Source organism: Prionailurus viverrinus, chromosome F1 (genome assembly GCF_022837055.1).
Source record: "Prionailurus viverrinus isolate Anna chromosome F1, UM_Priviv_1.0, whole genome shotgun sequence".
NCBI lineage: Eukaryota > Metazoa > Chordata > Mammalia > Carnivora > Felidae > Prionailurus > Prionailurus viverrinus.
In genome coordinates, this window is record NC_062577.1 from 2693044 (window position 1) to 2705998 (window position 12955).

The window sequence follows — 12955 nt, forward strand, 5'->3', positions numbered from 1 at the left end:
TGAGAAAGTTAACTCTGAAAGCCAGAAATCGGGGGGGGGGGGCGCAGATTGGGGACTAGGAGTAGAGAAGGTGGTTAGGAGTTTCTATCATTCAAGAGAGAGATCAATGGGCCCAAGAATGAGGGCAATGAATCGGGGAAGCATATGGGTTATTCCAGAGGTACTCAAAGGTTAGGCAGAAGGAATAGAGGAGTTGCTGAAATGTATGAGGCTAGGAAGAGAGAGCTAAGACGAAGTCAAGTTTTCCAGCTTACGTGGTGTATTAGTTTCCTATTGCTGCTGTAACAAAGATCACAAATCTGGTATCTCAAACGGCACACACGTATTCGTTTACAGTCCTGGAGGTCAGAAGCCTGTCCTGGGTCCCACTGGACCGAAATCAAGGTGTTGTGGGCCTGCTTTTCTTTCCGGAGGCTCTGAGGAAGAATCTATTTCCTTGCCTTGTCCAGCTTCTGGAGGATGCCAAGTTCCCTTGACTCATGGCCACCTTGCCCCGTGTCCACATCCAGTAACGGCAGAGTCTTTCTCCCTTCCCATCTCCTACCCTTCCGTTGTCACATCTCTCTCTGACCACAGCCGGGAAAAGTTCTCTGCTTTTTAAAGGCTCATGTGATTAGAGTGAGCCCACCTGGACCATCGGTTTAACATTCTCATCTCAGAGTCTGTAACCTTAGTCACATTTGCAAAGTTCCTTTTGCCAATTAAAGCAACATGTTGGCGGGCTCTAGGAATTAGGGCGTGGATGTGTTAGACGTTATTCTGCTTATCACAGGTATCAAAGAACAGAGTTTTTCAAATCCATTAGGGGATTGTGAAATCTACTTAATAGGGAAGTGCCGGTATTTTCCTTTCAAGGGGAACAGAAACTAATAGAGGATAATGCAGGTGCTCAGAGTAGTGAATTTGCAACATTTCGATTTAGTTTTTTTATGTGTGAGCATACTCGATGGTGCTGTAAGATGTATTTCTCACTGAAGGCCATGGGCAAAAGTGTTTGAAAGGCATTGACTTAGAGAAGAGGCTGATGACAATGTGGAGCAAAACAGAACATAGCGCTAACAGCTAACATTTGCGGAATGTGCCTGTTTTAAAAGCTTAACACTCATGAACTCACATAATTTTTCCAACTGCCCAGTACCATTGCCGCCATGTTGTGAATGACGAAATGGACAGAAATTGAGTGTCTTGGCTGAAGTCACACAGGTAGACAACGGGAGAGCTGGGATTTAATGCCAGACATACTAATATAGTATATATTATATATAGCATATACCATTATTACTACTGGCTCCCAGCTCCCAAGACTGTATACTTAATACCACTCTGCAGGGCCCAAAAGCACATAGGGCCTGAGGAGGAAGGCAGTCTTGCTTCTCTGGTTCCTTCTGCTACTCTGAGAACCTTTGACCCATGCATACTATCCTATTTAAAATAGGGAAGGCCATGACGCCTGGGTGGCTCAGTCCATTAAGCGGCCGACTTTGGCTCAGGTCATGATCTCGTGGTTCGTGAGCTCGAGCCCTGCATCGGGCTCGCTCCTGTCAGCACAGAACCTGTCTCCGATCTTCTGTCTTCCTCCCCCTGGCCCTCCCCCATTTGCATGCTGTCTGTCTCAAAATAAGTAAATAAACTTTTAAAAAAGTAAATAAAAGGAAAGGCCAATAACTGCAGAGCAGAAAATAAAACTTCTCATGTAGCCCTAGGTATGAGTGTGTGGTGGGAGAAGAAAGAGAAGTTTCTCTCAATCCAAAGTCTACACTGAGCTTCCCTCGACAGGCTGAGAGCCTAAATTTCAAGCTAGGCTTTGGAGTGTAACTATAACATACACCATCGAGACTAATATGTTTGAAATTAACATTAATATTGGTTCTTGAACAATGAGGATAAATAGACCACTACTACTAATAAAGATCAATAGATAAATAGTCTTAGAATAGACACATGCAATGTGTCAGACATTGTAAATACACAGATACAAACTATACTTATTTTTTTAATATTTATTTATTTATTTATTTATTTATTTATTTATTTTGAGACAGCGAGAGAGAGCGCATGCTTGTGGGCGAGTGAGGAACAGAGAGAGAGGAAGAGAGAGAATCCTAAGCATCCTGACCTGGGGCTCAAACCTGTGAACCGTGAGATCATGACCTGAGCTGAAATCAAGAGTCGGACACTCTACCGACGGAGCCACCCAGGTACCCCAAACTATATGTTATTTCATCAGTAACTAGTTTACTTATTACCATGCAATCAAATAAAAATTAAGCGATTACCCACCATTCTCTTTGCTGTGCGAATAGGAAAAAAGAGAGCTGATCCTTTTCCTTGGATAAAGGATAAGAAATAAAAGATATTAAATGCTTGTGTTTTTGTTTTTTTGATCAACTTTCCTCAAAGCCAGTAACTTAGCAAAACGCTTAGGAAACCTTATTTCTCCATCCGTGAAATGGAGGCAATCCTACCTACCCCAGAGTTGGGAAGATTTGGTAAGGTGACGCACATGAAATTGTTCTGGAAACCAGGGGGTAATAAGATGTGCATTGACTATACTTGGGATTTTATTCACTTGTCAAATGTTGATATAATACTTAGTACAAGCCTCGCATTGTTTGAAGTGCTTTGCGAGTATTCGTGGGTCAAACGCTCATAACAACTTGATGACTAAGTACCTCGGTATTCTCATTTTACAGATGAGGGAAACCGAGGCACAGAAAGGTCAGACTTGCCTCACTTCACAAAGGTAGTAAGTACAGGGGACGGACTCTACCGCTCGCAGCCTGGCTCGTGTCGGGGCTCGTAAAAGCTCTTCTGTGTGGCACCCACTGGGAAGACGGTGTTTAGATGGGAACTCACCCCCTGTGTCCGAGACATCAGATGTATGGAAGTCAAGTGAGATCTCAAAACCATGATCTAAAGGTCGTCGCCTCTCTACTTCTTTCCACGGTGTCTACTTTGGAAAGCCAAGCTCCTCGGGAGACTGCTCCCGCTGGTGACAAACGCCGCTTGACACGGGCCTTGAAAACGGAATGTTCGTTATCACCCTGATTAGCCTCATACTTTGATGTTTCCTTCTCTACAATGCTGCCTAATGTTTTATTATACCATCTCTTCTTATCGAGCTCCTCACATTCTAAAAAGACTGAAGTTTATTCAGTGGAAAGTAAAGAAAAGCTACTGGGAAACCCGACCATCATTCAGACCACAGACAGTGGACAAATGGTGTGTGGTTCCTTTTTGAGGTGCGATGTGTTCTCCCAGCTCCCAAGGGTGCCCAGAAGGTTTTGTGACAGGTGGTGGGGGTGGGGGTGGGGGAGGTCTTGGGGTCGTAGGGAGGATAGCTCAACCTATCTGCTAAGGTGGCCTTATCAGAGTCAAGTGCAACCCTTTTCCAGGACTTGGACTTTGTCGAAGGCCTCGAAAATTTGCTTAGACACGTGGGGATGACTAGCTGGTCAAGCAAGGATAAGAAAATTAAGGAAATTGTGTTGGGCCTGACAACGGAAAGTCTGGAAGGGATGACTGTTAACATGAAGGAAAGAGAAAGGAAGAGAAAGAACAAGATGGGAGATATTGTTTGGGAAGCATTTTGTGATGGGGAAAGCCCTACTTAAACACTAGGTTATTGCCAACGTCCTATTTTTGATTTAGCAAATGAAGGTTGGACACATATTATGTGCTGTTGGCTTGGGATATAAAGATGAAGAAGAGCTAGATAAAACATATTTACATACGAAGGGTAACTGGGTGTGAAAGTTGAGTGTATTTTTTAGACTAGTCCATAAGTCCAAGAGAGCACCTTTGTATGTTACCCATAGTAAGCACTCTACGAATATTTACTGAATTAAAGTATTAGAGTTGAATAAAGACCAGGTTCAAAATAGTTAACTACAGGGGCGCCTGGCTGGCTCTGTCAGCAGAGCATGTGGCTCTTGATCTCAGAGTTGTGAGTTCCAGCCCCACGTTGGGTGTGGAGCCTACTAAAAAACAAAAAAGAAACAAAAAGTTACGCATTCCTTCAACAAAATTTCTTATTGTAGTAGAATATACATAACGTAAAATTGACCATTTAACCATTTTCTGTACATTTCAGTGACATTCACGTCGTTGTACGCCTATCCCCCACCCATCTCCAAAAGGTTTTCATTATCCCAAACAGAAACCCTGTACCCATTAAAAAATACCCCCCCACACACATCCCCTCGTCAACACATTTGTATCTATTCCTTCATTCCACCAATCATTCAGATTCAGCCCAGTTCTCATTGTGGGAGGTCTGGGTTACAGAAGGGACAAGACAGACAAGATATAGTGCAAGAAGGGAGACTAGCGAGCCAATGGGTAGAAAGCTAACATTGGCTGGATGCTCCCGACACAGTGGGCACTTTGCATGGACAACATTCCTTCGAGGTGGGTTTACCGTAGTGACAGTTCGTGTTTGGAAAGGGAAGTGTGGGCTGATGGGTGGGGGGGGGACAGTAAATTCCATCGGGAGGACAGAACTTGGTCAGGGCATCAGGATTACGTTGAGATCTGAAGCAGAGAGGGGGTTAGCCAGGCCAAGAGTGGGAAGGACACAGAGGCAGGCCCTGGGATCACAAGGGTCCTCAGAGCCAAAGACACTCAGGGAAACCAGGGAAAAGACTGGGGAGGCTGCTGGAGCCACCCCCCTCCCCTCCGGGGGGCCCCGGGCAGAATTTCGTGCTCTATCTCCAAGGCGGTGGGAAGCCGCCAAGAGCTTTCAGCAGGGCCTTAAAAAGATCAATCGCTCCCGCGAATTGTTAATGAGTGATTCACTTCTCTGCAAGCTCTTTATTATCATGCTGATGGTAAGTGCAGCTGACTTCGAACCACCCCTGGTAGAAAAATCGCCAGTATTTACAATGTAAAATCTTCGTTTGAAGTTCTGTCCTGGGAGTTCGTTCACATTTAAGTAAACGGTGTGGCCTGACCCAAGGGCTGATGGAGGAAGAAACTGGAAATTTGTCCCAGCGTGCAGCCCATCAGACCTCTCCCAGAGCGCGAAGAAATCCTACCCCTGTGCAGAAAGATAGGAGGCGTGAGTGAAACCTCACTGGCCGCCCCCTCTCTGAATGTGTTTGTTCCTGTCTTCCCTGGGGGGGGTTGGGGGGGCGGACAGTGGAGGAAGGTGGGAGGGCCAGGGAGGTAAATTTCCTCAGTTCCCTCTGGACAAACGCAAATGAAGATTCTGTTGACAAAGTGCTCCATCAACGTGCCTAGGCAATATTATCAATCATAATTGTGGGTCAGGTTCATCTGTCATTGGACTGCTGGGCTGCTGGAGTATTTCTGTGATAAAGGTCTTTTTCAGAAGTTCCCTTTCTGGAGGGGAAGACAGGGATACAGTGAGCACTGGAGAGCGGAACCTCCTTCTGCATCTCACTTGTGCTGCTTTTGTGACCGAGTGCCTCACCATGGATCACTGAGCCATCCCAGGCGAGGGTGTGAGAGTGGCCGTCCCCGTTACCAAGAGAAACCTGTCCCATGTGATGAGCTGTCAATAACTTTATCTACACAGTTGAAAGCACTGAGCTTAAAAAAAAATGTTTTTAATGCTTATTTATTCTTGAGAGACAGAGAGAGACAGAGCTCAAGCCCGGGAAGGGCAGAGAGAGAGGGAGACACAGAATCCCATGCAGGCTCCAGGCTCTGAGCTGTCAGCACAGAGCCCAGGGCGGGCCTGGAACTCACAAGCCCAGCTGTGAGATCATGACCTGAGTTGAAGTCTGACGCTCAACCAACTGGGCCACCCAGGTGCCCCATTGCACTATTTTTTAAGGTCTCATCAGTTTTAAGGTTTTTTTTATTATTATTATTATTATTATGCACAATGACAATGCTTCTGCGGAAGCAATGTAAGGCACCCACTTATGTTTTTTCTTTAGCAAGAGTTGGTTGTGAACCTTGTGCACAGGTAAGCATTCAAGAGTCAAGACCTTTTGTTTAAATGTGACTTCGTTTAGGGGTGCTTGGGTGGCTCAGTCTGTCAAGCGTCCGACTTTGGCTCAGGTCATGATCTTGCGGGTCATGGGTTCCAGCCCCATGTCAAGCTCTGTGATGACAGCTCAGAGCCTGGAGCCTGCTTCAGATTCTGTGTCTTGCTCTCTCTCTGACACCTCCCCGCCCCCCCCCCCCACTAGCACTCTGTCTATGTCTCAAAAATAAATGAACATTAAAAAAATGTTCTTTAATGTGACTGCTGCCCCAGGAGGAAGATAAACTGCTCGAAGTCTTGACTCCCAATCAAAAGAGGTGTAGCAGCACCTGGGTGGCTCAGTTGGTTAGGCGTCTGACTTTTGATTTTGGCTCAGAGCATGATCTCACAGTTTGTGAGATCGAGCCCTACATTGGGCTCTGTGCTTACAGCTGGGAGCCTGCTTAGGATTCTCTCTCTCCCTCTCTGCTGCTCATGTGCTCTCTCTCTCAAATGTATAAAAATAAAAACATAATTTTAAAAAAAGAGAGACATAGCGTATCAACCCAGACAATCATAGCTCTCTCTTTTCCCCAAAGCTATCAAACTAAATTATAAATTCTTTCAATAAACACTATGTTGCCACTCAATTTCAGATTGAGATAGGTAAACAAAAACTTTCCCCCTCTTTTTCCCCCAAAAGCCTGTTTGATAAATAATAACTATACAAATACTATATACATTTGTATAGCATTTAAGTTTTTTTTTTAAATGTCTATTTATTTTTGAGAGAGAGACAGAGTGTGAGCAGGGGAGAGGCAGAGAGAGAGAGAGAGACACAGAATCGGATGCAGGCTCCAGGCTCCAAGCTGTCAGCAGTGAGCCCGACGTGGGGCTTGAACCCACAAACCACGAGATCATGACCCAAGCCGAAGTCAGACGCCTAACCGACTGAGCCACCCAGGTGCCCCTGTATAGCATGTTATAGTGTAGCATTTTTGCATATGTAATTCCTACCCCTCAGGGGGAAACAGCACGTGATCATTTTACAGGTTCAGACACTAAAGAGAGAAGGAGAAACTTTGCCTGAGGTCACCTGCCTGGTAAGGGACAGAGCCATTTGTGGAGCTCTGTGGATCTACAAAGGCTCACTTATTCCACACATCACCTGTCCTGAATGCTTACCTCTCAGGCTAGACTAAGAATGTAAATGAACTTAGACATACAGCAGTGCCCCCTTGAGAAGGTCAGTCAGTGGGTGACAGGCATAGAAACAGAATATAAAACCAGGAGGCAGGAATGGCATTGGAGACTTTGGAAGCTCGGAGGAGGCATATCCAACATAGTCAAGGGCAAGGGAGGCTGGGGTGGGGGGTAATCTGGAAGGTCTTCTTGGAGGAGGTGACACCCAAACTGAATCTTAAAACAGAGGAGAAAAAGCAAGGCACAGCCTCAGACAAGCTTAGACTCACTAGGAGGATGACAGGTGATACACGAGAAGTCATTCAGACATGGCACAGCTGGGCAATGACTCAGGGAGACGACTGGTAAGTTGGCAGATTCTCATACGTATGTCCTGTCCGTCTGTCTGTCCCTCTCCCCATGTGGTCCTATAACAAAGGCCACTCTGGTTTTTGTTTTTTGGTTTTTTTTTTAACGTTTGTTTATTTATTTGCGGAGAGAGAGAGACAAAGAGCAAGCAGGGTGTGGGCAGAGTAAGAGGGAGAGAGAGAATCCCAAGCAGGAGCCACCCCGTCAGCACGGAGCCGGACGCGGGGCTCAAACCCATGAACTGCGAGATGGTGACCAGAGCCGAAACCAAGAGTCAGATGCTTAACCGACTGAGCCCCCCGGGCGCCCCTACAGGGCCCACCCTGGACCGCTGAGGTCCACCAGTCGAGACTGCCGTGTTTCTTTCCATAGATCACCCCCCTTGGGTTACAGATTTCCCTTTGTGCTCCTATCCAAACACTCCTTGCAGTCAGCCTCCCCCTATCCCGATGGTATAAACACGTAGAGAGAGGGAAAGGGAGCGAGTTCCCAGGCCTTACGTGTTGCTAAGGTTTGCTTTGATTCTGTGACTTGATTCATACATCTTGTGGTCTGTATGCGGCCACTTTGCTGGAGGGGGGGTGGGTAAGGAGCTAGCTGAGGGCTGACCGCCTTCATACATGCTTGTCGGAAACGTCCAAAAAAACTGGGCGCTGCGCAGCCACTTTCCTTTAGGAAAGACGGTGCCCACTCCCACGAAATCTTTCATCTCTATTCTGGTTAGAAAATTAACCCAAATGATTAATTTGCCAAGCCTGGGTGGTCATGTCAGAGTCCAAAGGAACATCACTGGGGTGCCTCTAAAGTGACGCATCTGGGGGCGCCTGGGCGGCTCAGTCGGTTGAGCGTCTAACTCTTGATTTGAGCTCAGGTTATGATCTCATGGTTCGTGGGATCAAGCCCCGGGTCGGGCTCTGCGCTGGCAGCACGGAGCCTGCTTGGGATTCTCTCTCTCCTTCTCTTTCTGCCCCTCCCCCGCCCCCTGCCCCAATAAATGAATAAACTTAAAGTGACACATCTGACCTGGGTCAGGTGGCCTTCATGCCTTCTCACCTGGTTAACTCCAAATAGCCTCCTAACTGGTCTTCTGGCCTTTGACACTTCCGTGACCCTCTAGCCCGGGGCTTACAAACAGGTGGCCAAAGACAGGAATTGTTCTTGTTTTCTGGCCTGCATGGCCTTGGCCACCTGTAAAATTCAGGAGATGTCACATACAAGTGACGATTCCCTGCAGGCCATAGGTGGCTGCCCTATTCAGCTGGGGCCTTTGCTCCAGGTCTCTGAAACCGGCATCCCTCCCAGGGTGGCCCTGACAAGAGACTGTCACTTGCCCCATACAGTCATGACTGCGGTGTTTCTCACACCTGGACCTCTTCATTTACTGACGTTTCCTGCCTAGAACCTACTGGCGTGGGAGTTTTCAACACTCCTCTGCTTACGTATCTTTCTAAAATTTGGACCTGTGGTGCCACTTCTCAGCTTAAAATTCTTTAGTGCCCGCCCTCCCCACGTCTTGGTCAGTGGATGAAGCCCCAGTATCTTAGCTCAGCTGGATTCTTTTTAATCTGCCTCTTTGTCCCCTCTCAGTATTCTCCACCCTTCCATCTACCCTTGCTTCCCAAGCCTTATTCCTACCCCAGCCGTACTGAATTCCAGCCATGGGAATGATTCACATGCATTCTGTGCATTCAAAGAGGCTGTTCCTGCTGCCCAAATGCCCTTCCCTCTCAGCTCTACATGCTTTTGAAGACTCGGCTCCCGCGTCTTTCCCTTAAGCAACTCCTCGCTCCACATCCCAAACCGAAGACACCCCTCCATCATCGCATACGTTACCCTTGCAATGGAATCATTGGCGTGTCTCTTTCTCCTGTGACGATACACCATCAAATCTTGCTGCCACCCAGCATGTGAGTTTTGACTTTGGAACTCTAATGCATCCTCTTGGTGCAGCAGAGGGAGCTTGGCCATGGGAGGCAGGCTGGTTGCTCCCTCAGCTTTGCCATTTATCAACTTTGGCCAACTTCCTCAACCCCTCTGATTCTCAGTTATCGCCATCTATACGTGGAGATAATAATTCCTACCTTGTGACATTGCTATGAGGATTAGAAATATGTTGTATAAAATGCCTAGCACAGAGGCTGATCCCTAGCAGGCACTCAATCCCTGCCAATTCATGCCCCCAGTAAATGAATCGGGACAAACACAGCAGACTTAAGAAACAGCCCATCTAAAGTGCGCCTGGGTAGGGGTGCCTGGGTGGCTCAATGGGTTAAGCATCCGGCTTCCGCTCAGGTCATGATCTTGCGGTTCACGAATTCCAGCCCTACGTTGGGCTCTGTGCTGACAGCTCAGAGCCTGGAGCTGCTTCAGATTCTGTCTCTCTCTCTCTCTCTCTCTCTCTCTCAAAACTAAATAATCATGAAGAAAAAAATGTAAAGTGTACCTGGGTGGGATAAAGTAAAAGCAGAAGGGGCGAAGGAAAGAGTATATATACACGGTGTGCAGGCAATTAGAACAGTGCTGGGGGCACTCTCAGTTTGACTTTTGCCCTCCTAAAGCCCCGGACAGCGTTCAGTGAAGGACTTAATTATCAGCTGGCAGAAGTCTGCAAATGTTAGCTCTGTATCTAGAATAATGGGGATGCCAGAAGAGTATCCTAGCTAATTACTGTTTACCGTCAAATGTCATACAACTGGCTTCTTAAGTCTGTATGTGAGGTTTGCTCTGGTTTTGTTTTCCCATGTGTGAACGTCGGTGGGTGCACAAGCATGTCTCCAGACCTACCCCGTGGGAACCCTGCCGAAGGGAGCTCAGCAGAGGGTCAAGGTGGTCGGCTCCACGCGGGTTAGGGCACCGTAGCATCCTGCTCATAGCCGGTCCTTTCTCTCCAAACTGCGAGCTCCTGGAGGCCTGAGCCTGTGTCCTTCATGTCTGTTTTCCCTGCACATAGCATAATACTGCTCCACAGCAGGCGATCGATAAATATTTGTTAAGTAGATAAATGGGTCCGTTGGGCGTTGACTCTCTCTCAGTTTTCTATATTTGCCGTTCTTTGCCTCCGCCTCTTCTAGATATTTGCTCTGGTGTTACCTTCTTTCTTAGGCTTTCCTGACCCCACCTCCATTTATAGCTGAAAAACTCACCCCCACATCAGCATACCCTCTGGCTCTCCTGATTTGCATTTCCCCATAGTTCTTGTTCCCACCTCTATTTGATATATTGCCTGACTCTGAGAGAGGGACGGCATAGTATCTCACAGTAGCTCCCCACTGTATCCCCAGTACGGCACGCACGGCCTGCCTTAGACGAGGTGCTCCAAAATATTTGCTGAGTGAACTCTGTGACAAGCTACGGTGCTTAGGTATGTGCCTTTGCATCAACCTACAAATGTAAGCGACATATTCTGGGCCCCCTAACGTGGTAATAGATCGGCTACCCACACACAATAGGCTAATCGCTTTTTGCTGCTGAGAATTCATTTGTCCCGACTTCCACTCCGTATCCTAACTAGTCTCTAGGATTTCAGAAAGGGGGAGTTTCAAGAGTCTTAGAGGCCCCCCAGTGATTTAGGGAAAGTGACTTGTACTTTTCCTGGTCTCTGCAGAACAGGACAATCATGGTGGCATTAGAAGGGTAGAAAACAAAAACGATCACGCTAAGTCACTATTTGCACTTGCAAGTAGTAAAATATGGAATTGCAGATTTCACCTGTTTGTAGACAGGACAAACAGTAACGGATGGCTCTGACCATCCGCAAAAACTGTTTTTCTTTCAAATGTTATCTAAGAAGTCCCAGTGTAAGGAAGGAGCATGGGGGAGGGGGAGGGCTGGCGGGGAAGGGGGCCCTCAGCCTCCCGGGCTGTTAAAATGGGTGGACTGAAGACAATCTCCTGGCGCCATCAAGCTCTAAAAGTCAGTGGAGGTAAAGCTATGGAACTTCTCGTGCCCATCTACTCTTATATTTCATGTTTATTATTACAACTGACTTAACGTACCAAGAACAATTGTTATAAATCGACATTTAGACCTGCGAACTTTACTTTCAGAGTTTAGTTTTTTTTTCTAATTAAGTGGAAATTGTTTTCCTATGACGAATATTTAAAAATGTAAGAGTATCTAAGGACACTTATAAACTTAAAGGACCATTGTAATGACTACATTTAACTTTGATTCCTGAAGAGACTAATTATCCAGTTGGTGGACACGGAAGCCCCCTGGAGCTCTCTTCCCGTTTTTGAACACAGGCAAAGGACTTGAAAAGCTCAAATTCCAGTCTGTGAGTTGTTTATAAGCTCCAAGGACATTATAAGCAGAGGCTAAATGAGTTTTTGGCACGGTTTGGAAGTTCCTATTTTGGGTACCTTCCACCTCCACCAGCTTTAAGCTGAGAATTACCAGCACTGTGCATAGTCCGTTAATTGCAATTCAGATCATTTCACAAGTGTTAATATTTCATCTTGATAACGACTGCGTGGTAAAACACATGCTCCTTAAAAGCTATGGAGAAGAAACTTTAAAAATGAAATTTATTAATCAGTTAAATCACATTAGCCTATGGGGGAGTGTTCGCAGTGTCCCAATTTTAAATGAACATTGGGGCAGCGTTACTGTGCCAGCCAAACACCAAACAGTGGGGGTAACTGACCTCCTCCGAGATCGTGGACCACTGGCCAGTCACTGTGCAGATCTTCTGGGGTTTAAGATGTTCCTTCCATCACAAATCCAAATTCTGGCACCCCTATCCAAAACCGCAAGAACATAGCACACCTTTTATTTCGCAAAGAGGAAAATGAAGCTTCTAAAATACACCAGAATAACAGAATTGTCTTCGGGAGGGATAGTCTCGTTTTCTTTTTCTCGTTTTTTATTTTTCATGAGCCTTGATAATTAACCTGTGAGTTTCAGCACGATCAGGAGTATTTGTACGGGATGAGGAGTAGAATCGTGCATGATCTAGCTGGGTCTCATCCTCATTGTTGGCTGCTGGGACGTCATAACTGGATGACCAGGTCCTGAGTTGGACGGAATTAATTTTGCAGAGGTCTGTGTGTTTGGGTAGGTAGAGCCGACTCAGAAACGCCATTCTGAGGCTTATTTAACTTCTCAGGCTCTGAGCACCGGGCGAACAGCTGCCCCGGGGAGGCTGGCAGCATGGAGTGGAGGCTCCCGCTCCCGAAGCCAGCCCTGCACCCGGGCTTGGGGAAGAGACAATAGAGATGCTCTGTCCTCGCCCTTCCTCAATTTAAAACCCAGGGCGCCAGGCAGGGCTTGGAAAAATTAAACCAAACACTAAGCGGAAGAAAGCCCCCCGCGTCCGATAACTGCCGATTCGTGTGGTACAAACCGACACGGAAATGAGATTGAAGGAGTTTCGAGCAAATAGCTGGGGAGACAGATACGAAGGCAGATCTAAGATGGAAGAAAAGGTGGAGGGCTCGACTGAACAGGCCAGGTCGAGGCCTGCGAGCC